Genomic DNA, 25,537 nt, shown 5'->3' with positions numbered 1-25,537 from the left:
CTCACTTGCAGGTATCCGGATGATAAGTAAATATGAACATTATGGCATAAACTGGATTTACGAGGTTTGCTGGGCTTTGAACGGCGAAGCAAATCAGTCTTTAGATCTGGCTCAGAGACAGCTGTAGTTATTTGACAGCTTTGTGTAATCAAAATAGCTAAAGAAAAAAATGGATACTAAATGTATGTATACATAAAGGGAGTTTGGGCCAGCCCTCTTCATCCATTGGTCTATTTAACTGTCAATTACTATTTAGATATGTTGGCGTGGAATTTTGCGCCAGGGGCAATCGCCTCTGTGCCCCGCCCACGCTACGCCACTGTGCATGGGGGATGGTAAGTGCTGTCATGAGTTCGATGACAACCAACGTTTCGGCATTGATGAAATATGCGCATGTGTGTGGTATGGTCTCTTCTGGATGAATGTGTGGCACTTCTTGGCTCTAACTCTTGTTTGCAGCTTTACAACACCTAACTGCGAAACCCATCTGGGCTGTGTTTAATACATGTAAGGTGCCCTCTAAATAAAAGGTTGGCTAAAATGTTAGAGCCATCTTTTTTTTCTTTTTCTTTTTGTTTTGTTTACAGAGAGCTAGTTTTATTTGCTCACTTGAGACTGGGCAACGTTCCTGCAGAGGATTTGTTAGTAGTGAATTTGTGGTGTTTTTATATACTCTGTTGCAAACCTCTACTATGGAATCAATGTGCAGCTTCCGCCCAAACATTGGTTTAGTTTAAGAGTACCTCCTTGGTGCTCCACTCTGGGTGATTGGCTGCCAGTGACATGTCCATGTGAGGGTCGCTGCTGTGTCTCCATCATTAGTCTGAGCCACATCTCCAAGCAGCCATCTAGTAGGCTCAGGTGTGGGGGGGAGGTGTTGGGGTGAGAGTCTAAGAGCCTGAATACGAGTTTTTCGTAATATTCCTAACAGTGCGCAAACTCCAGTTTATGCATGGGTCGGAATTACGAGTTTGAAGATATTTAACGCATCCGAATATTATCGGATGCATTACATTTCGGCAGGTCAAACTTGCAGAAATGTAGCAGGGGAAAACATACAGTATTTACCCTATCGTGTGGATTTTGATGCGTTAAATACCAGAATCCACGTTATTCATCATGAACTCGTAATAGGTGTTGTTTATCGCACCCGATTAATAATGTCCCCCGTGGTTTTGTTATTTATGAGGAGCTTTATCAGGGGCTATAAATAACGCGTTAACTTGTAGTCAGGCCCTTGTAACATTTCACTTTATTTATATTGACACTTTCGACCAATGAACACAATTAGAACGCACAAAATAAAACTGTAAATGAGTTGTGTTTAATCATGGAGGGGTGAGTACAAAAATATTCGATGTGTCTAAGTAGGTGGTGAGGAGTAGACGTTACAGAAGCAAGGAAGTGATGTAGAGGAAGCCGCCCTTAGCTTGCCTAAATGTGAGTTTGTTGCATTGAGACGGGGACTTATAGCAGTGGGCATGATGAAGATGCACATTGAACAAGGGAATTTACTAAAAGCAGAAATGGATGTGTTAAAGAGATGGAGCTAGCTGAATAAGAGAGATGGATATGTACATGTTACAAGTGGATATATAACAGGAAAGGCATTAACACCCTTGGAATTGGGGTTATTTAAATGAGAGACACCGATTTGTACATTTTACATGGGGGGATGTAAACAGGAGAGATGAATGCACACACTGGATAGGGAAATGTCAACTGTTGAAAGGAATATGTATATGTTGTGAGGGCTTTATAAAGAGGAGAAATACATATGTACATATTAAAGGGAATATATATCAAAAGGGCTGATGTTTTAAAAGGGAGTATAAGTACAAAACACACAAATATATGCATGTTACAGGGGGACACATGCAGGGCTTTAAGTGGGGTGGGTCCTGCCAGTGCTCAGCAGAAATAGTATTAAGACAGGCGTTGAAACAAATCCCTTATTGGGCCCCAAAATCATGTTCTGCACTTACACACAAAAGAGTAAAACAGCAGCCGGCTGAACAGAAAACCTTGAGTGACAGGCTAGGAGCCAGGTACATATTTGTGTTGTCGGGAGCATGACCCTATGTGGCACCGTGCCAGTGTATTTTTGTGTTCTGGGCCTTGCTGTTTACTACTGTTTTTCAAGATACACATGGGGTATCCCCAATCACACACATTCATACACAGGTGAGCTCATGCGTACCTGTGCCCACACACTGTACAGATGGTGGGAATGTGCTTCACAAATACACAACAAATTACAGAAGTTTTGTGTAATGTTATGTGCATTTGTATAGTAATTCCCTTCATTTGTATAGTTCAAAAGCACGTTCCTCGTTTCAGGGCTTTTTACGTCTTAGGATTGTTGATGACCAAATCATTGTTCTTTTGATATTGTATTGTAGTGCCTAAAAACCAACAGTGTTGCAGTTGCATGTTGGGTACTCTGGCATTGCTAGATTGGCTGGTTTGAAATGGTCAGTGCAAGGACTGGTGTTTTTGGCCCCGTGGGAAGTGACAGGACCATCAACAGCCCACATAAGGGCCATCATAGCGAATCCATCTGACTGTGCTAGAGTGCGAGACTGCCCGACAGGCCTGTCTTACGCTGAAAACCAAGTCCAAATGGAAACAACTTTATCATCTGATAGCTGTGGTTGATTGCTTTTGTTTGCACGATGCGCCCTATGAAATGATTTGCATCGAGGTGCGCAAATGTTGGCAGATAAAAAACGTGGGGCAAATAAATAAACTTTGCCAGGACCACATAATTTGTTGACATTGGGGAGATAGGGCCAGGCTGCAATACCATTACTTCACTCTACATACACTCCATAACCTGGCTTCTGAGACATTCTTCCCTAGAAGCAGATCCGACCGGGACTGCTAGATTCTATACTCTTCTTTTCCCCCTAGGAACTGATACCACCCTTTTGTGTTTATGCAATAGTCCACTGTCTATTCCTTCCACAGACTTTCAAGACTTCCCAAACTTAGGAGCAAAGAGCAATATGATAACAAATATAATGCTGAAATGCGCACTTGTGCCAGGGTTTCCAAGCACCAACAGCACCAGATGCAAGAAGGTATATGATCATGGTCTTCGTTAAAGCCCCAAGACCAAAATGATCCTCTTTTGAGACGGCGGTGTCCTCATCCCGGACTCTATCACCTTCACAGTAACATTTTGCCATGGACATAAATACTGAACCTACCACAGTCTTTCTTTCCATTAGGGGCGATTCTAGATGTTCAGGAAGACATTTTGGGATTCTTTTAAACACCTATAAGTCCCAAAACACGTCCATGTTCCCTCTAAAGGAAGATCCACTGTGAAACAGCGATTAGTAATACTAGTGTCCAGTGTGGTTGCGTCAAAGTACATGTGGTTTCCCCATTGATATGTAGGTTTAATTTCTCTCCTATTGAGAATTTCAGTCGCAAACATGTAGCCAATCACCTGAAGGCTCTAAAGTTTAAAAAGTGGAAGCTGTTCCAAACACCTCTTTTGTTTCTAGTCTAAGTTTAAATGCCTCATCCCCCTCTACTTATTACATAGACCACACCTCTTCTAAAGGGTTCCAAGTTAGCCCTCTTTCGCCACGCCCTCACACATTTTTTCACCCCATTTAAAGCAATGAAAGTATCAACATGAGATATGTTACAGGGAAATAAATTAAGTCAAGGAACAGCTATGTCCTTTGTACGGGGGATATGGTACAGGTGCAGGAGAGGTATAAGAGCATTAGGTATGCACAGGGGACACAGAATATGTAAATAATTGTGAAATATGCGCATGCGTCAGTGGAATCTGTGACTGGGAGCGGCATTAGTGCAAATTAAATGAAGTGATGTGTAAATAGTAGAGAGCAATATTCCGATGGGAGAATGTGTCCTTTCATGTGTAAGGGAGAAATATCAACTAGAGAGAGAAATGTGTGTCTACTAGTAAGGAAATACTGGGTCAGGGTTTAGTAAAGCTTATGTACCTTCAACTAGTACCAGAATGAAGGCACTAAGTGAAGAGACAAACCCTACTTATTTCTTAAGAGCTATTGTCAGAATATCATATATAGAAATAAGGTCCAACATAAATATTGTGCCTAAATATCGTTTACAAAAATACTGTCCCATTCGGTGGAGATTTTCTATTATTATCTCTAATGGGCGATATTTTTGTAAATTATATTTAGGACACATTATTTATGTTAAACGATATTCTGACAATGATACTGTACCTTAATGACAGACGTCTCCATGGACCATGGGAGCTTTGCCAAGTGATTCTGGGTTCATAGACATATTTTATAGGATCTTTTGCAGGTACATGAGTTACAACCAATTGAATTATTTAATGCATATTAAATGATTGTAATGTAATGTAAACTGAATTTGTATAGCGCACTATCACCCAACGGGTAACCTGGCGATTTTATGGATATTAAAGTCCCCATCCTTTCAAACAATGGTCAGTATCATTGTCACAGACGTTAAGCAAATGTTGATGTGGTGCCCTTTTAATTTTGTTGTGGCTGCTTCAAATGAGAACCCCAAGCAGTGGCTCCAAATCATCGAACCAAAAGAAATGGAGTATTGAGTCTGGAAGTATACAGCTTTGTAAGCAGTACATGCGTTAAAAAATGTCTACTCAAGTTTTACTTTGAAAACAAAACAAAATGTGGAGACGCCACTTATTAAAAACTTTAGATTTTATTTTAAGTCCAAATTTACCCACAAGACAGCCGTGACATTAAGTTTCTTCTTCAGGGCTCATGAACTTTCTTTATTTAAAAATATATATATCTTTTATCATATCTTCATTCAAGTATCTAATATTTGTTGACTTATTGTGGTGAGGTTCATGATAAGAACCAGATATACTTCTATTTCAATGCTGGTTCAGAATTTTTTGAGCGAGTCTTTTCAAGAATTGCGCCCGATGAACTGCGGTTATGCTCTTCGAGAGCACCTTTCAGCTATAAGACCGCCTATTCTCCTCCATAAGCGCTTATTCTCCTCCAGAAGGTGTCATGACTGATTCATGTTTTACTTTTTCTGTTCAATGAAATCTCATGCAAGGAAAGCCTTCTTCCAAATTATGAGTGACTTAAAAATTGGCTTCAGATACAGCCCTACTAATAGAACATCACACAGAGACAATGCTTACAGGCGCTAGCGCACAACAATAGTTATTAACTAAAAATGATTACAATCATTTGTCACTAAAACAATACTTGTCAGAATGTTCGTTTCCATAAATGTGCTCACTTGACCCAATGCATTGTTTTCATATTTGTTCTCCCTACGTGTAGTTTCTATGATGTACCTGGTTATTTCATATACCAGATGCATATCTAATCATGCAAGTTTATTTGTATCTATTTATACTTTAACATATGTATATGAATAGTTAGCTGCTGTGCTTTTTGGCTCTGTTGCCTCAAGTTTAAATTGATAGTGAATGTTGCACGTTAGGTTTAATAGTATCATCATATGCATGATTTGTGTACAATACTGTGGCTGGGATTTATTTATATAACCAGCTTAGATGAGCAGACGCTTTGCCGTCATTCGTCTTTTCTATCCCTACAAAATACACCAGTGGCTGTGATACTTATACGGAGCACGTTCCCTACTTGCGCCAGGGCGCTCCTTTAAATAAGTGTGGCATGCGCAAACAGGGAATGTGTGCCCTATTACAGTGTTCGAGGCATGTGGGCTGCTGAATTCATATCTGTGCATAGATCGCCGCCTAGTGTTGGGTCCGGATGTTTGCACGTTGTTGTCCTGGAAGAGTCTTCGAAGTATCCTTGGATAGGTGACTCCTCCCCTGGACTACAGTGCGCATGGGCATCCTCTCCATCCTCAGATTGTTTTTTTCCGCCATTGGGTTCGGATGTGCTATCTTAGCTCAAGTTAGGAAAAAATTTTGTCGAGGCCACAAGGCCTTTAGTTCGCGTCGGTACTGTTTATCGATCGGTTTTCGATACTCTCTGTTAGTTTACTAACTTTCAGCACCGACTTTGTTCGCATTACCTGTCCATCAACTACTTCGACGATGGAATCGAGGACGCCGTTCAAAAGGTGTCCGGTATGTAATGCGAAGTACCCACACATCGACGTCCATCCGGTGTGCAACAAATGCCTTTCGCCGGACCACGACGAGTCGACATGTATGGCCTGTGCCCGGTTCCGTTCAAAGAAGACTCTGCGGAATCGTCGAGCGGCGAGGCTCGAAGCGCAGCACGCGGCACCGGCCCCAGCTGACATCTTCGACGACGCGGACGACGTCGAAGAAGTAGAAGTCTTACCCTCCAGTCCCGTTTCCGACCAAGAACCCGGATCGGACGAGGCCGACGAGTCACTCTTCCACAGAGGTGAAGACGACACCGAGGTAGGAGACGACGAGGAGGCCTTAGGGGCCGAAGAGAGTAGCTCCGATGATGAACAAGGCCTACCTGTTCAAACCGAGAATTCACCAGTGCCACAGACTATGGCTCCGGTCGAGGGATCGCCTTCGGGCCTTACCCGAGACCTATCACGCAGTCCTTCGGCCCCGCCCTCGGGCCCGGCCTCGGACGTTCAGCGGCAGCCATTACCGCTTAAACCAGCTGGTTTCCCTTCCACGAAACCGAAACCGAAAGCTGCTCAGGTTCCTACGAAACCGAAACTGAAAGTGGCGCTAGTCGGATCGAGGCCTTCAACACCTTCGACGCCGGCGCACCGTGTCGGCACCGACCGCACCAAGGGGGACTTCGGTGCCGAACTCGAGACGGGCGACATGGGAGTCGACAAACGGAAGAAGGCCATCGGCGCCGAAAGACCTGCTCGGTTACCGGCGTCGACGCCACCGACACCGAGGGCCGTCCCGCCTGCTACGCCTCGCAGCACTCCCTCGACGACACCGAAACCTCACGTGTCGAAGACGTCGACGGTGATCTCCGCACCTCGGCTCGATGCACCACGGGCGCAGAAGATATCTGCAGCCGCCTCGACGACCCTGGCGGGGGCCACGACCTCTAAGGCGCCCCGAGTACGGCCTGGCGCAATGCCAGGCTGCAAAACCAAGGCTGCCCTCCAGGACCAGTCGGGTTCGATCGATCCAGCGGTTTCGTCGGTGCCGACCAGCATTACCTTCGGCTTGCCTCCATCCACAATCCCGAAGGCGTTTCAACTCAGGACACAGGCCACCAAAACTGCGGTTACGCCTGTCGAGCCGTCTCCGTCACGCGTCATCGACGCCGACACTGGCAGGATGATTCTCCACGACCGAAGGATAACTTCGGAACCGCCATTGGAACCTTTCAGGATCCCGCTAAAGAGGAAGCTGCCTGTGGACACAGAACCTCTCCTGTATGAACCCTTTCATTCACCCTACCAGGATCCACACCGGGCCTCCCCCACACGCTCCGACACGGATGCATTGGAGGACTACATGGGTGAACAAGTCCCCTACCATGTGGACACGGACCCTGATGACCAGCAGGACCCTGACCAAACTTGCGGCGACCCTGCAGACCCCAGTGCACCTCTTGATGCACAGGACCCACAACTATATGGGGCAAAAACGTCACCCACAGAGGATACTGCGGCGTTCAACGCTCTGATTGAACGGGCGGCGAACAACCATGATGTACAGCTTCACTCTGATATCATCGAAGATGACTTTCTAATGGACACCTTTGCATCCTCAGAAAGACATGTAAAGACTCTGCCAATGTTGAAGGGGGTCCTTAAGCCAGCCACTGACATTTTCAGGGAACCCACCAGGGCACGAGTGATAAACCCCAGGATCGATAAGAAATACAGATCAGCACCTGGGGATCCTACTTACATCAGAGGACAATTACCACTCGACTCCATCGTTGTGGCGAATGCCCGCAAGAGGGCACACTCGCAGACAACGGGTGACGCTCCTCCCCCCGGACAAGGAGTCCAAGGTGCTGGAGACCTCCGGCAAGCGAGTTGCCGCACAAGCTGCAAGCATATGGCGCATAGCTAACACTCAAGCGCTCCTCGCTCGCTACGATAGGGCGCACTATGACACAATGGAGCAACTCCTTCAACACCTCCCTGACCCCTACAAAGAAGGTGCAGAAATCCTTATCAGAGAGGGACAGCTACTCACAAATGCTGCCATCAAATGTGCACTAGACGCTGCTGACACGGCTGCCAGGGCCATCAACACTAGCGTCATCCTACGACGTCACGCCTGGCTACGTATCTCAGGATTCAAGCCTGAGGTACAAAACAATATACTTAATCAGCCCGTCAACCCCGACTTTTTGTTCGGGCCTGAGGTTGACGCCACCCTCGAGAAGATAAAAAAGGACACGGACACTGCAAAGTCCATGGGCGCCCTACAAACTCAGTCCTTTCGGAGCGGCTCCTTTCGTCGCCCCGGAAACAAGGGAGCAGGCAGAGGACAGGGGTCACAACAAACATATAACAAGGGTAATACGCAGACCACCTACGATAAGAACACCCGAGGTGGCTATCGTGGCTCCAGTACCAAGGGCAGAGGACGTGGCTACGGCAACACCAGGTCCTCCCCCAAGAACAGGCAGTGACGCCCTCTCCCTTCCTCCCGACCACATAACACCTGTCGGGGGAAGGCTACAACGGTTCCTGTCCACGTGGAACTCCATCACCACGGACAGGTGGGTCAAAGATATTATAAAATACGGTTACTGTCTGGAGTTAACTTCCACTCCACCCACAATACCACCAAGAAACCGTCCTATGTCCTCAGAGCACTTGACGCTCTTACAGCAAGAGGTAGAAAGTATGCTTCTAAAAGGCGCTATCGAGGTCGTACCCGTCCACGAGCGGGGCACGGGGGTTTACTCCCTCTACTTCTTAATTCCAAAAAAGGACGGGTCGCTCAGGCCTATATTAGACCTGAGACCCCTGAACCAGTACATTCTTTCGGAGCACTTTCACATGCTCACTCTACAGCAAGTCCTTCCGCTTCTCCAGCAGGGAGACTTCCTAGCATCACTGGACCTCAAGGATGCGTATTTTCACATACCCATCCACCCCTCACACAAAAAATACCTCAGGTTCACTGTTCAGGGGCAGCACCATCAGTTCAAAGTCCTTCCCTTCGGCGTGACAACAGCGCCCAGGGTTTTCACAAAGTGCCTAGCTACGGTGGCGGCACATTTACGGAGACAGCACATACACGTCTACCCCTACCTAGACGACTGGCTCGTTCAAGCGAGATCAGCCCAGCAATGTGCAAACCACGTGTCCCGTACCATTCACCTTCTTCACAGTCTGGGATTCTCACTAAATTACCCAAAGTCTCATCTCCAGCCCGCACACGTACAACAGTACCTAGGTGCGACTATAGACACTCTGGCGGCCACAGCTCAGCCAAATTTAGTGAGGATCAACGGCATACAAACGCTGATCTCCAAGTTCAGACCCAACCACTCGCTTCCAGCGCGAGTGTTTATGCAGTTGATAGGCATGATGGCCTCCTGCATCTTCATAGTCCCGCACGCGAGATTACATATGCGCCCACTTCAGGAGTGCCTAGCACGTCAGTGGAATCAGGCTCAAGGACAGTTGAAAGACCTAGTGTTGGTGAGCGGTCGGGCATACAACTCTCTGCATTGGTGGAATCCACAAAACCTTTGCAAGGGCCGACCGTTCCAAGAGCCTGTTCCACAAATAGTACTGACAGCGGACGCGTCTCTCCAGGGATGGGGAGCTCATGTACTCCACTACACAGTGCAGGGACTATGGACGACACAACAGAAGAAGATGCACATCAACCTTCTGGAACTGATGGCAATCTTCCTGGCCATGAAGGCTTTCAAAGTACATCTGTGCAACAAGGTCGTGTTAATCCGGACGGACAACATGACCGCAATGTACTACATACAGAAGCAGGGAGGGACACACTCTCCACAGTTGTCTCATCTGGCTCAGAGCATGTGGAAGTGGGCCATTCAGAGGAACATGTTCCTCATGGCGGAACACCTCCCCGGCAAGGACAACCAGATGGCGGATCTGCTCAGCAGACACAGCCACCAGATGCACGAGTGGGAGTTACACCCATCGGTACTCCAACCGTACTTCCAGCAGTGGGGTCACCCAGAAATAGACCTATTCGCGACAAGCGAAAACGCAAAATGCCAAAGCTTCGCCGCCAGATTCCCACACCCGCAATCGCAGGGCAATGCGATATGGATGAACTGGTCCGGCAAATTTGCGTACGCTTTTCCCCCAGCACCGTTGATACCGCTGGTGGCTCGCAAACTCCGACAACACTCCCTGACACTCGTCCTAGTTGCTCCCACGTGGGCACGCCAGCCGTGGTACACCACCTTCCTCGAACTTTCCGTGGTACCGCATCAAAGACTGCGGATCAAACCCGCGCATTTGACGCAGAACCATGGAGAGGTTCAGCACCCAGATCCGCAACAGCTGAACCTGGCGATCTGGCTCCTGAAGTCCTAGAGTTTGGCTATCTCAATCTGCCACCTGACTGTATGGACATCATCAAGGAGGCCAGGAGACCCACTACAAGAGCTTGCTATGCAGCCAAATGGAAACGGTTCGTCATTTATTGCGGTAATAATGACATTAACCCGCTGGACGCATCCATCCACAACATCATATGTTACCTCTTACACCTATACCGATGCAATCTGGCGTACACCTCGATACGTGTCCATTTGACCGCAATATCAGCCTATCTGCAAACCAGGCAGCACCTCTCTCTCTTCAGAGTGCCTGCCATCAAAGCATTCTTGGAAGGACTCAAACGAGTCATTCCACCTAGTCACCCACCGGCTCCAATGTGGAACCTCAACTTGGTCCTCACACGCCTGATGGGTCCACCCTTTGAACCTCTACACTCATGCGAGATTCAATTCCTTACCTGGAAAGTAGCCTTCCTGGTAGCGATCACTTCCCTAAGAAGAGTTAGTGAACTCCAGGCACTAACCGTTCAAGAGCCATTTATTCAGGTTCACGCCAACAGGGTCGTACTACGTACCAACCCCAAATTCATGCCCAAGGTAATATCGCAGTTCCACATGAACCAGACTATTGAACTGCCCGTTTTCTTCCAAAACCCACAAACTGTTGCAGAGAGGGCATTACATACACTAGATGTACGGAGGGCCCTCATGTACTACATCGACAGGACTAAACCCTTCAGGAAGACAAAACAACTATTCGTTGCCTTTGCCCCACACCACAAAGGTAACGCCATCTCCAAAGCAGGGATAGCCAGATGGATAGTTAAGTGTATTCAAATCTGTTATCAAAAGGCAAAACGCACATTAACTATTCCACCACGAGCCCACTCAACACGCAAGTTGGGGGCTTCCATGGCCTTCCTAGGAAATATTCCCCTGCATGATATATGCAGAGCAGCCACATGGTCCACTACACACACATTTACAAAACACTATTGCGTAGATGTGCAGTCAAAACAGCAGGCAGCTGTAGGACAGGCTGTTCTCAAAACACTTTTTCAGACCGCTGCAGCTGGCACGGGTAGCCGCCGCCAATAGAGGGCACTGCTATGTATTCTATGCACAGATATGAATTCAGCAGCCCACATGCCTCGAACTGAATATGCTACTTACCAGTATGCATCTGTTCTTGGCATGTAGGGCTGCTGACATTCATATCGCCCTCCCTCCTCCCCGGCGCCTGTCGCAGCTGCAGCTCTCAGAATTATTGCAAGCATGGTCATCACTTTCTGTATCTACTCCATCACTGCCACAATGGCGAAAAACAATCTGAGGATGGAGAGGATGCCCATGCGCACTGTAGTCCAGGGGAGGAGTCACCTATCCAAGGATACTTCGAAGACTCTTCCAGGACAACAACGTGCAAACATCCGGACCCAACACTAGGCGGCGATCTATGCACAGATATGAATGTCAGCAGCCCTACATGCCAAGAACAGATGCATACTGGTAAGTAGCATATTCAGAATGCGCTGCCCCCCAGGACAGCTGCGAACTCGTGCTGGAGGCAGGGCATTCAAGTGAAAAATGGAGCGACTGCTTCAATGCTTCTTCGGGTTTCACAGTGTACGTCGCAACCCACTAGCACGTTAAAGAGGGATTTGTGATCCCTTTGTAGGAGGGTTCAGTGAGTGACTACACCTACCTATGGGACCCCTATTTCACTCTCCGGAGGGCTGCCACCAGGGGTCACACTTACAGTGCACCACCTTTTTGTGGCGTAGTTTCAGCGCAACTCTTGACAGCTTCTTTGCCTTTTAACTCGCATCCGTAATACAGCACAGACACAGAGCCAGAGATTCCCTCAGTTGCATGGGGCCACACCCCCATGCAGATAAGCGAACACCCTCTTGAGATAGTGCTGGCGCTACATGTGCATCAGCGATATCTCTATTAAAGAAGGGGCCCCTTCTGTAATACTCAAGTGCTCCGAGGGGCGCACAAAGCAGGCTCACATACCCCTTGCACCTCCTAGACATGTATACGGCCCCTGGTGGGCTTTCTGTAGCTTCCACAACTCCTTTCCATATTGTAACAGGCAGAAATATATATATATATATAGAGAAGGATAGGTTGAACGAGCTGGGAAAGGTTATGCGAGAAAGAAAAGACACAGGAATAGAGCGAGAGAGTTGCCATGTTTCCACAGCTGTTCCACTCAGTTAATGAAGATTTAAAATGGCTGACACTTTCATGGGCTCCAATTATGAGTGAGATGGATTTAGGTGCAGGGATACCGGGTGGTCGGAAATAATGTTTCCCTTGCTTATTCGGAATGACTCCACCAGGAATGGAAAATAACATGTATACTCAGCTCAATAACTTAAAAATCTGTATTCAGATCCCAGTTCCAGGTGGGATAAAGGGCCATTCTCTGCACCCGATTACCTCCTACTTTCAGCAGGTAGGAAATGGGAGCAGGGATCACTGTGGGTTGAGGTGAGGCAGACGGGGTATGAGGAGGGCAGTCGTGGCAGGAGGAGCTAGAGTAGGACAGGTGGTAGCACGCCATGCCCTCACTTGCCATGCAAGGGAGTCTGATAGAGCCCAGGTTGCTTTAGTGCCCTGGGGCCCTGCTTGACAGCTCTGCAAATCTTACCAGCTGGTATTTCCAGGAAAATGGCGCCTAATTTTCTCACAACCCAAACATTTTTTTGCGAGAACAACAGGCCAGTTGTGAACGGGTGGAGATGTATCCTACCTGGAAATCTGATGCCGACTCCTAATAGGGCACTGAATAGATGGGCTCCTTTATCAACCATAAACGACCTCACAAAGATGGTAACTGCCCACTTTACTTAGAGTACCCCACTAATGTCAATTTTTAGAACTATAAGAAATGAGCGTTCATCTGCCAGTGTATCCTGGGATAATTCATCTAGTATTCAATTAATTTATTTCCAGGTTTTTGCATCAATGGAACGACCTGCACTTGTATAACGGAAAATATAGTTATGAAAATAAACCTGAATTTTTGTTACTGGCACGATCTATTACACACATTTTGTTCATTGTGCTAAATTATTCATAGACTACTTTTAAATAAATGAGGAACTGTCTACGTCCGCATATTGGGGAGTGTCTGGTAAACTATACAAAGAAAGAAAAAAGAACTGCAGACGCCCTTAAAAAGTGATTGACATGGATTTACTGATGATATTGAATGATGGCCTTTGTCAGTTATTTGTTGAGGTTTTTTCTTTGTTGCACCATTTGCTGTTTTATCTTACTAATGCATATTTTTTTCTCTTTCTTCACAGAGTTACGGTGAAGGATTCTATAGACAAGTAAGTTTACAATTATATGAACATTCTTGTAGGAATGAGTGATATATGTAAAAATAATAGTTAGTTTACTATCTCATTTATTTTTTCAAAGTATTCATGTTTGTTTTAAATACTTAGACACCTACTAAACCATTTCAGATCTTCAACTTTGTCGTCTCTTGTAAACATAATAAATAATATTGATCCAAATGTAGTAACCGGTGCCCATCACAACAAAATCCAGATTTTGTTTTAATCACAGATGCAGTCGAACACTCTCTCTGTGGTCGCTTCATTTCCTTATGTTGTTCGACGCACGTTATTAATAAATTCAAAATGTGTCCTGAGTTGAAATAAAGACAACCTCTTTGCCACGTTCATAGCACTGAAAATAACCGAATCCACAGTTTTATCTGTGGCACAAGCCTAAAGGTAGCATCTACTGAAGACTTTTTTTTTTTAAAAGCTGGACGAATGTGTGTGTTTGTGGAGCCTTAAGTTTAGGTAATTTACTGCAGAAAATAAACAGCTTACAATTCAACAATTGCCATCGGGCATTGTATCGCTGGTGTGGTGTTGTAATCCTTGTCAGGGCATACAGTAACACATAGAAGAATCAGAAACATATAAAATGCCTTTGAACCACTTAGCTGCTGGCCTTTTTCTCCCCAGATCTGAGCCCTTTTTTTGGCTATTTGGGGTAGTTCGCGCTTAGGGCTCCATAACTTTTATTCCATAGTGCCCGGTGGTTGGAGACCATAAAGCCGTGCTAGCATCAGTTTACAACTGTTACATAATTTGCATTAATATTATGCAGGGGCCAGTTGCGTTACGCAAATTAATGCGTCCCACGCAGAATGAGGTGAGGGCCCCATAAGCTTTCCACATCTCACACATATTTGCAGTCCTGGTGCTGAAAGGGGGGTCCCTGAAGGTGTACCCCCTTCTCAACAGCATGGGCTGCAAGGCCTGTGTTACATTTCTGCCAAGGGAACTACCAGTCAGTTATTGACCAAAGTGGAAACAGGCTCTGCTCCATCCCTTGGACAATATTGTTATTCCAAATCGGACCGTAAAAATGTGGGGTGTAAACAGGGCTTTAAATGGGCCGGGTCTCACCGGGTCTGACCACCGGCAGTTTTTTAAAGGAGACCTCGAAACGGGTCTCTGTCGGGCTCTGTTTTGTCCCCTGACACAAGCGGTTCGTTGTTTTCCAGACTACATTGACAGCAGGCACATCGATGTGCGCTGCTCACTTCTCACTAGTGGAGAAGTTACGACACAACGTCATGCCAAGTGCGCTTTGTCGGGGAAGGGAAATCCTTGCTTCCTACATCTCCCATGTGTCTGCTTTTTAAAACACAAGACTCCGAGCGCTGTTGCGAGTAAGGGGGCCCTATTGAATAGCGCACACTGCAAATTGCCACTTCTCTTTTTGAAACTAAGGAGCAGCAACATTGTCGTGGTGTCACCAGGGCTGTAAGAGGAAGATTTTTCAATATTATATACAAGCCATAGTTGCTGCGTATTTATCTTATGCAACTAACAACCATTGACAAAGCCAGTAGTCCTGACTTGTTGCAGGTATGATGTTACTTGTTGTATCATATATCTGGATGCAATGACAGAAACAGCAAAATGCAAGTCGGGCGGCACACTATGCTAAGCACAGATTTTTAGCTTGTGTTTTAAGCCACGCCCTTAATTACATTAGCCACGCCCCTTTGAGAGACACCCCCCCCCTGCCCCCCCAGTTTTTTCATCCCACTTAAAGCCTTGGGTGTAATTCACATTATTGTTTGTTAGATGGTGTGTTTTTTGAAGAAACTATATAGATGTTAGTTTACATGAAGCATAACTGTTGCATCATGATCAGTGATTAGGCACTGTCAGTTCTTTCCTCAGAAATGCTCTGGAGTGAATGCCTGTGTTCACCAGTATCAAAAATTGCATGTAAAAATATGCTAACATATTTTATTCCCAGTTAAAATCAGTGTTGGAGGGGCCGCTATGATTTTGGAGATTGCGGTACATTTTAAGGGGTTTTACTGTGTGAAAAACTTTGACCTCCTGCTTGGTTTGCTTGAACCAGCTCTGAGGGAAACCCATTTCCCTCATCATTTTCGTGGAAATTATGGAGAGCGCCCTAGGATAATAAAATGAAAACACCTTTTCTGTAAATGCTCGAATATCTTCCTTATCCCTGTGAGAAAAAGTTCTAAAATTCTGAGTGAAGAATTCATACTCTTCTAACAGCAGGAGCAACATTCTGTTCACCACAGAGTTTTAAGGAACAGCTACAACCTAGATTTCTATATATATGATGAAAGTGAGGCTTGATTGAACACCCTGGTGCTGCAATGGGAGCTGTTGAACCTATAGCGCCCCCAGTGGAGCATGCTGTATTTAATCATCACATATGCGGATTATTGTTAATGCAGACATGAAACCTGGTAGTTTAATAAATGAGTATATTGTTATTTATAGCATAATCTAACTGACAGGGCTAAAATAGGCCTCCTACGTCAACCACCCCCTTTCCACACCTGTTTCCACTGATTATCATCCTCTGTGTCATAAAACACTTCTTTAATTTTGAAATATTAACATCTTGGTAGACAAAAGAGGGTTTTCTTGTGTTTTTTTAGTAGGCCGGAAGCAATTAGCGTTTTGCAGACATATTTAAAAAGATCATTGCACAAATCGATAGTTAGACCATCCATAAAAGTTGCTGTTTAGACATTTCATTTTTCATTTTTCATTTTGCTTCTCCCTTTTCTCTTTTCAGTAGTTTCCTTTGTGATTCTTTGTGCAAGGTAGTGCACCGGCTTCAAAATCATTTGTATTGTGAGTGAAATATAAGTAAAAGATGTATCACATACAAAATCTACATTTATTATGCAGAAAATACTTGCCTCTATGGATCCCTTATGAAAACAAAATTCAAGGACAATGAATCATAAGGTATTGTTAAAAAGCAACTATGTTGATTGGACAGAATACAGAAAACTACTTGGTGCACGGCCAAATCACAGAACAATAGACACAACACTGGATAGCTAAACTCCAGCTCCAGCATGCTTCAGAAAGAAATATTCTAGCTTGTAAGCCAGAAGAAAAGGCCACATCTTTTCAATTGCTATTTCTATAGTATTAAGTTCCTACTGAAGAGTTCTTTGTAACAATTCATATTGTATTATACCTCATGTTATGATACTGTTTGGCACAGTGCTAATGACATAACTTACTGCCTACACATGAACAGTAAATGTCATGCTTTCTCTGGCAGTTAAATACGAAAGATGTTTCTGGTTTTAAAAGACGACGAGGCCATGGTTATAAGCAGTGCTTTATTTGAGCCAGTGGTTGCCAGTGGGAGTCACCCGCTCTCAGTTTGGGGGACTAGCACTTTTTTTTCTGCTCAGTCAATTGATGACTGGCATCTACGGGGAGGGGTTGGGGCGGACGCACTTAAAATAATAAATATAAAAAAATAATAAAACTTACCAGAACTCAGCGACGTGCTCGCTCCGGACCTCTTCTCTCGACACAGGAACCGGAAGCAGCAACTTCCTCAGCCAATCCTAGGGCTGCTCTCACCAGCATGAGAGTAGCCATCGTATTGGGGGAAACGGCCTCACTCGCTACTCCACAGCGCTCTGGAGGCTTTGGCTTTCTCTAAAGACAGCAGGGTTAGAGATGTTTAAAGTGCGCATGTGTGGCTGGCCATCGCATTTCATTTTTTTCATTTTTGGGGGGATTTTTAAGTGGGGCGAAGCTCCTCTTCTCAAACGGAGGAACTGCCTTGCATCAGAGGTTTACTGAGACAAGAGAAGGAAAAATGCACAAAGCAGAATGACAGAGCAAGGGAATGACAGAAAAATGCCTCAAAGGGAGATAGAGGAATCTGCAATGGTGAAATAAAGGGGCAGGGAGAGTCTGGTACTGAATTAAAAGGCATGAAGTGGATTTAAGACATGCGCAGCTTTCGTATTTGGCGCACTAACATTTAATTGAAGTGGCTCAGGCTTGTTCTGAGCAGAGTTGTGTGCATCGGCACTGACTCTTGTACAAATTAAGCACTGATTATAAGCATGCATTCAAGTACTTTCCTACCTCGTGGAAGATTAAGGCCAGCAATGAAGAGGCTACTTAATAAAGAATGCAAAAATAATCAGTTTCTTAAAACTATAATCTCTTTTCCATATGTGGCTATCACAACAACGAGACAGCTCTTTCAAAACACAGTGAATACTGTCATGCATTGCCAAACTGAGAATATTCAGTGTGTTTGGCAAACACATTCTAAGATAGTGAATGTTTTGGGGGTCTTTCTTTATTTTGAGATGTTGTAGCCACAAAGATAAGAGCTATTTTCATGTGGATATTTACTCTCCACTACAGGGAAGTAAAAAATTCTTAGGCTGTCTTTTCCAGTAACATGTCTTCCACCCCAGGCACATTCTGACAGGCAGATTAGCACTCTAGTTTCTTTATTACAACCTTTTAGTCTTCAAAGGCAGTGTTTATGGGAACAAGGTGTAGTTATATATAATGTATGACCTAATGAGGCTTTTCCCAGGCTCTGGCTATGAATCTGCTGTGTAGATATTTCCCAGCCAGAAGATCAAAATGCAGAATTTTAAGTATAGGGCTGTCTGATGTATAATATTCAGGACAGAACACTATCAGTCCTCTGTCAAGCAGTCCACTGTTTTTCCTTTACACCAGTGCTTAATTTGACCCGGTGGTTTCCGGTGCTCGGCACCGGCACTTAATTGCTGCCAGCAGAACATAATTGCCGGAACCTGCACTTATGACAGCTGCCACATGGTGGCGCTGTTTGTGTAATTTAAATATAAGCAGAAAAACGGTTGCTTGTTAATTCAACATGCATTCAAAACAACTAATACCTGCCACCCCAGCCATTTTAAAGCTGTGGCGGCCTCGAACAGTCTGAATTGTCACAATTGTAGCAGTGTGATGGTTAGTAGTTGATTAAGTACAGTGGCAATGTGTGGTGCAAACTGTGTTGGCCTCCTGACGAGAGCACGGCACATTATGCATTGCTTTACACAATCAACTTCTAGTTTGGTTTAATAAGGGTTATTTGATGCTGATCACGGACAAATAAACCTGTCTATTCCAGATGAATTTGAGAAAGATGAACAAAGTTTTCAGCTAACAAGATTCTTGATAAGATACAGACCGACTGGGGGCAAGGGAAAGGCCAAGTTGGGATCCAAAGTGCACCCTGGTGGGCAAGAGGTGTGGGAGGGCAGCAAACTGGGCAACACATATAGGACGAGCAGATTTTCAAAAGCAAAAAACTGGAAATGATCCAGACAGAGATTAAAAATTACAACTTGTCACTACTATGAAGCACAGAGCAACTGACATAACAGCATTAATTGATGTAGAATATGAATAATAGGGAATATGATGAGACCTTGAGACCCTAGACCTGTATTTTCATGGTAAGGAAAATTAAATTCATATGTGAGACTTTAGGGTACCTTAGAGGTTCATGCCCCTTTATGAATCGTGTCGAGATACGAGAGGGCACTAGACAGTAGCGTAGGAAGAATGCCATGGCCCTGGTGGAAGCGGGGAAAAAGCACAGTTGACTGCTGTTGGGGTAGTAAAATACATCAATAATCAGGGCTCAATGGGCCATTCGGGGCTCTTGCCCTGGTACCACTGCACCTACTGCATCACTGGGACCTACGCCTCTGGCACTAGCCCTGCTCGGACATTGCAACAAGGAACATCTGAGTGGCAGCGAAGCAGGAGAGCGTCTAATACATGATGAAATCTTGCTAGTCATGACCGAGGAGCGGACAGAAGAGCATCTTCTTGGCACCCTCATCGGCACTCTCTGAAACAAACAGGGACCGTTCAATTAAGAGAAATGTGCTGGAACATCAGGACAGATGTCCATGTACTGTGATTTATTACAGCAAATCCGAGGCATATAATTAATAAAGCAGAGCAGTCGAGTGGGGAAAATAACATCTGGACAATTAGATATTTTGGTCTGCATTTACCCCGTCATGTCTCCTCTGAACATCCATGTTCTGGCTTTATTGCCAGAGTTTGAAGGTGAACTGGAATAGTACAGAGAGCAGCAGCCCACATGGGGCGTCTTTGTGACCCCCTTCATGGACTGTACTTCGTAAGCTCCGCCTACATTCAGTCACACTCATAGCCAATGACACATTCACAACCTCCCGCGAAGGCAATCATTTTTGTACATGAATAGCTTTTCTGCCGTGCTGTTTGTTCATCCCAGTAACCAGGGGCGTAACACAGGCCCCCGCATCCCCTGCAGTGCGGGGGGGGTGCCCATGCTCCAGGGGGCCCCCTCAGCACTGCACTTTGGCCGGGGAGCTCCTGATAGAGTCCGGTGGGGGCCTCTCCACGTACCTTGCAGGGGGCCCCCTCAATTATCGTTACTCCACTGCCAGTAACTCCCCCCCCCCATTAGGAAGTAGTAATAAGCAAAGCGAAGCGCTAACCCTCTAATCTATTCACTCACTCAAAGACCTTCGTTTCCTCTCCAGCCTCCATGGCTTCCACATTTTTCCATCCATTTCTCATATTTGGCATGGAGGGCGAGCTCTGGACCATCTTTAACCAATATTAAAGGGTATGTAAGAAGCTTAGATTCCTCCTGAGTTCCATACACTAATGAAAGAAAACTGCAGCCCCAGTTCTAGGTCTTGCCTACAGACAGGTTTTAGCCGGCTATTGTAAAAAGACCGTTTGTGGATCATACCAAAACTTACAGTGCGCTTTGTACCATCCCATTATGTGCCAGTAGTTGATTTTCTTTTCCTTTTCATTTGCTTGCTTTTTATTCAATTACTTGTGGTCCTCTTCTAAGGCGTGTCCCACCCACCCCTGCAGCTTAGCTTCTTTAACATATTGTTGCTTGTATTACTTGGATCCTTCCACTGCTCACATTCAGGGAGCTGCTTTTTTCTTTTTAACTCAGCACTTCATGAGATTGCAAATGTTTACATTTGCTGCCTCCCCCCAAATACCCGCCCCCACACTCTGTGTTATCCCCACCCCTTTCAGCTTGTCTGTGAAACACAGCATCAGGTATATTTTTGAAGGGGTATGCCTAAAAAACAGCCTTTAAGTGTTGTTTTTGTCTCATCTTCTCATTCCACATATTGCATGAAAGCACAGGTTTTGGCACACAAAGCTGTTTATGGCACTGGGGGTGACTGAAAAGAAGCTGTCTGTTCTCCTGGAGGCCCATAAATTGTCTCGCTGTGCTGCTGCAGAGGACTAATTGGCGGCAGCATATGTGTCAGTTCCAGTCCTGTAGAAAGTGAATTGCCATTGGTGCGGCTGTTTTCCTTTACATTTTGACACTTTCTTATTCTTTTTTAATACGTTTCATAGTTTCCTGAGTGAAACGTATTTGAAAGTTAAACCATGCCATTTATGAAGATTGAAAATATTGAATTTAATTTACAATTGTGAAATAGCTTTAGATATTTGTTTGTTTTTCCTCCAGTATTTTGATTTTTGTCTTTTACATTTTTAAACATTTCTTTATAACTAGCATTGGCAAAGCCAATAGCTTGCCCTCCTATTATAAACATGAGACACATTGGCATTGACGCTGCTTGTTATCTTTGTGCCCAAATGTTAAATGAATCTACATCTGTCCAGTTTTTACATTTTAGTTATTCAAGAGGGTTTCATAGTTTACTTTCTGAATTATACTGGATTTAAAACTAAAGAGTAAGCAAACTGCTTTCCTCATTCCATAGCTTTTGCGATTCAACGAATGCATGATACGCGTAAAAACCTAGTTGAGAAAGCCAGTCAGTGACATCATTTCACCATAATCATTGAGCCACTGAATCTCGGAGCGAGTGAGCAAGTGATCCCACACCCACAGTGAGAGTTTGGGGGACAAATCCTGTAAAGTAAGGTTTGATGACATCGGGTCTGAAGATGCATGTGCAAGCTTATTTGAAAAATATATTGGTTAAAAAGCCATAGGCCTTAGGCACTATTTTGAAGCAGAGCTAATATAATATTCCAACACGCCTAGTTCTGCCTTACCTCTCAGAGGAATTATTTTCAATTTTTCCTTTTCAGTGGCAAAGAGTAGAATCATCGCGTGGTTGGTAGCTTAAAGTTTTTCTCACCAAAGAGGGCATGATTTTTACATTGCGTTCTAATTTAAAAAGATGCAGAAGAAGTTACTCCAGTTTCACAAATTATGCCCCAAGATGTAATGTGGATTATTGTATCAACGCCATTTTAATTTCTCTGTCAAAATATAAAATTCAATGAGAGCCGCTGCCATCGTGTTTCATGGATATCTCTTGTTATATCAGAATGATTGCGCACGTCATATAAGTCAAGGTGCTGCTTATTATGTCGGGATTTGGCCATTACTATCAGGGCACTGCTTGAATATTTCCAATATAATGCCAATTAATAAGTTACTCTGAGGGGTTGCTCAGTGTTGCTAATGGGAGGGGGCATGTGTCAAAGGGAGCTGCTAAATATGACAGGGCGCTCTGCGTGTAAACTATGTCAAAATGCTATAGACTTCGCATCACCATTTATTTATTTATTCTAAAGTTTTATAGAGCGCGAAACAGACCTGGGAGGGTATCAGAGCGCTTTACAGGTTTGAGGGTGGTATACAAAGCGTTAGGAAGGGAGGGAACACTTGGGTAAGATGGGGGATACATTATACAAGAAAAGGCACGCAGTCTAAGGTCCCAGCTACAAGAAGGATAAAAAGTAAAAATAGGTAGACACTTATAAAAGAAGGCACGCAGTCTCAACTCTTGGGTGGGATGCCCAGGAGTGCAGTAATAGGTATCCTCCGTAGAGCCGTGGATGATGTCAAGGTGGAGGGTGGAAACGTGGTTTCATCAAAGTTATAGCTCAGTATGCCAAGGTGCTGCTCAGTATGGACACACACAGCCCTTATCCTTCTACATCTTATGACTCCAACATTCATGTCCTGCGGGGATGGAGCCGTCTCTGGTTGTACAAGCGAGAGACATCCCACAAAAACTGTCAAGCATCTTGTGAGGCACATGCAGTGTCTGAAAGGGAGATCAGTCCCTGAACTCCCGTCATACTCCTTCTCTTTCTATTCTCTTAGGCCCTGATTACTAGTTGCCCAGTACTGGCAGGGTGCAAATTCCACATGCAAAATGTACGGTACCCCTCAATCACGAGGAAAACCCTACTGAATGTGAAATAACATTGTTGAACTGGATTTGCTGGTTATTAAAACCACAGGGAATCCCCAATTCCATGGAGGTTAACACATTAATTTATCACATGCTTTCAGCAGGTGGTAAATGTATGCTGTGGCCTCTGTGTGAGGTTGGAGTGGAAGCTGGGGCTGTGGGGTGTATTTCAGGCGGGCAGCATTGTATGTACCCACCTGCCAAAAGTAAATGTGGAAAGAGGCTTGGCTTTCGCTGCAGCCATAGCCTCATGATAATTTACAGTGCGTAATTACTTCCTGGTCAAATCTGGTTCAGTGTTCCAACACCTGGGGAAACCTGGCGGGTTTGCATTGACCCACACTGAGCCATGCGGAATGGCATTCCATATGATATTTCAGCTCCACCTGACTCATGATCAGGTTCTTCCTGTAGACGTGCAACGAAAAAGCAGTGCTTGCACCATCATTCTCTCCCACAGCTTCCAGTGCCACCCATAAGAGTCTACTTGACTGGTGCTGCCATAAGTAGTGGGACTGTCTACAAAGGGGGGACAGGTCTCTTGTAAAGAGGGTGTGCTTGTTCTCTGCCTGTCATGGCTGTAAAGCGCCATCCACTGTGAACTGAGGAACAGGGGTGCCTTGGAAGCAAAGGGTCTCAGTACAAATTTTGGAGACTGCAAGATGGTTGTCCTCTTTCAGTGCAGAGGATTGTGATTGTACGTCCTACTGTCAGAGTCAATGTAACTGGAATCAGAAAGGAACAATCTTCCTGTCTGCAAAAACAGGAAAGGGTGGGAACTTCACACACATGCTCACTACCCTTCTGTACAGTAATGGAAGTTTTTTTTACACTTGGGAATCCATTTTAAAGCCCAGACAATTGCATTTGTCTCTGCTTAGATGAAAGGATCAAATTACTTACTTTAAGAAGCGGCTGGAAATCATTTTTCACATTTACAATCTCTGTCTTGATTTTACACATTTTCTCTAATGTGCACATCCTTACTTCAATACATGTTAAATTCTGCCATCTCCTTCTTTATTTGTTTTTGTTAGCAAGTTTTTATCTGATTTTAAAAACAAAATCAAGAATCTAGTCATATCTAGTTAGTGCAGTAACAGATTAAGTGTAGGTGCAATTGTAATTTACAAAATAAATACTAAAGCTATGAATTTAAAACAAAAATACTCCAATATTTGTTCAGTAATATAACTCTAAGAAACTATAAAAGTTGTATAGATAAATGGCAATAGAAATAATCATGACTTCATGTAAATAACATAAGATAATAATTGAAGGCATGAGTTAATGATCAGCCATAATTTATTGGATGTATAATCCAATATGGGAAGAAAAAAAACAGAAGGCATAGACAAAACAGAAAGTGCTAAGAAAGAACATTCTAATAAATAGAATATTTCCACTACTGTGCAAATAATAATTATTAAAATAGAAAAGTCACACAAATTTTAATTTTATTAACTAAAAATGTACAGGTATATTAACATTATTAGAGACCTGGTAACGTCAACACTTAACAAACGTGAAACATTTTCCTATGGTGTTTTTAGAGAAAATTTGCTAATGAAAGCCAAAGCAAGTCTCTTACTCTCTATCATTAATATAAATGGCACAGGATGTATCTATCATGTGATTGAAACATACACCATTCCACCATGTAGAAAATGATAGCTTGTGAGGATCTTTCCAACGGGATGTTACTTGTTGGAGAACAATTGAAATTAATAAATCATGTATAAAACATGTATTTTCTACATCACAAATCAGATCAGAAACTCGGGGTGCCCAAAAAGATATTTGTAACAAATTAAAATAACTTTAAATCACAAATTTACTAACCTTTCCCTGTATAATTTTCCAAATATTATAACATCTTTCATGCTATCACTTTCATTCGGAAACCAGTGAATACATGACAATTAAAAGGAAGTTACTATTTTCCAAGTTAAATTCAATCATGAGTTTAAAAATGTGTGATCACCAGTCAATAACTGTTGGATTTTTGCTGTTACTGTTCTGTCCTTAGAATGTAATAGACAAAAAGAAAGACAACCCTGTGCTTAATTTTGGTTCTTAATTGTGGGACTTTCTCAAGAGTCTACCTAGCATCTGAGGCTAGAAGGAACCTTCATGCCATTTTATGTTTATTGCATAAATGTATTCTAATCTTCACCCATAATAACCTGTAGTATACAATGCACCGCAGAAAGAAAGGACACTCATATAATTTGTTACCTTGGAGTACACCCATTTGATAGGTTTAATATTATTCTCACTGTAGGTTCAACCTAGGTATGGAGATAGATAGACTGTTGAAGATAAATATTTTACTGTGCTTAATACTAAATTGGGCAATGTTTCTGGTAATGAGTCAGAAACCGCAAAGGATCAATTCACAAAGATTTGCTCAGTAGTCATTTTCTGCAATGCCCGGAGAATTGAAATGTGCATTATTCAGGTTGTAACACATTTGAAGGGTGTGTAAAAGGGAAGTCTAGAGCAGCTCAGATACACATTAGATTTATAAAGTGTG

The 25,537-nt window shown here is 44.1% G+C and overlaps 1 protein-coding gene across 3 annotated transcripts in view; it reads left to right on the top strand.

Moving 5' to 3' along the window:
* Window positions 1–25,537, top strand: part of ATXN1 (ataxin 1) — a 1,009,465-nt gene that overhangs the window by 560,316 nt on the left and 423,612 nt on the right. For all 3 annotated transcript variants that reach the window (XR_014962090.1, XM_085607037.1, XM_085607038.1), the window contains one exon: window positions 13,754–13,780. The gene's annotated coding sequence lies outside the window, so the exon portion shown is untranslated. The remainder of the gene's footprint in view (window positions 1–13,753; window positions 13,781–25,537) is intronic.

Source organism: Triturus cristatus, chromosome 5_2 (assembly GCF_964204655.1).
Source record: "Triturus cristatus chromosome 5_2, aTriCri1.1, whole genome shotgun sequence".
Classification (NCBI taxonomy): domain Eukaryota; kingdom Metazoa; phylum Chordata; class Amphibia; order Caudata; family Salamandridae; genus Triturus; species Triturus cristatus.
The sequence above is the reverse complement of the archived record's forward strand: the minus strand, read 5'-3'. Positions and strand labels throughout refer to the sequence as shown.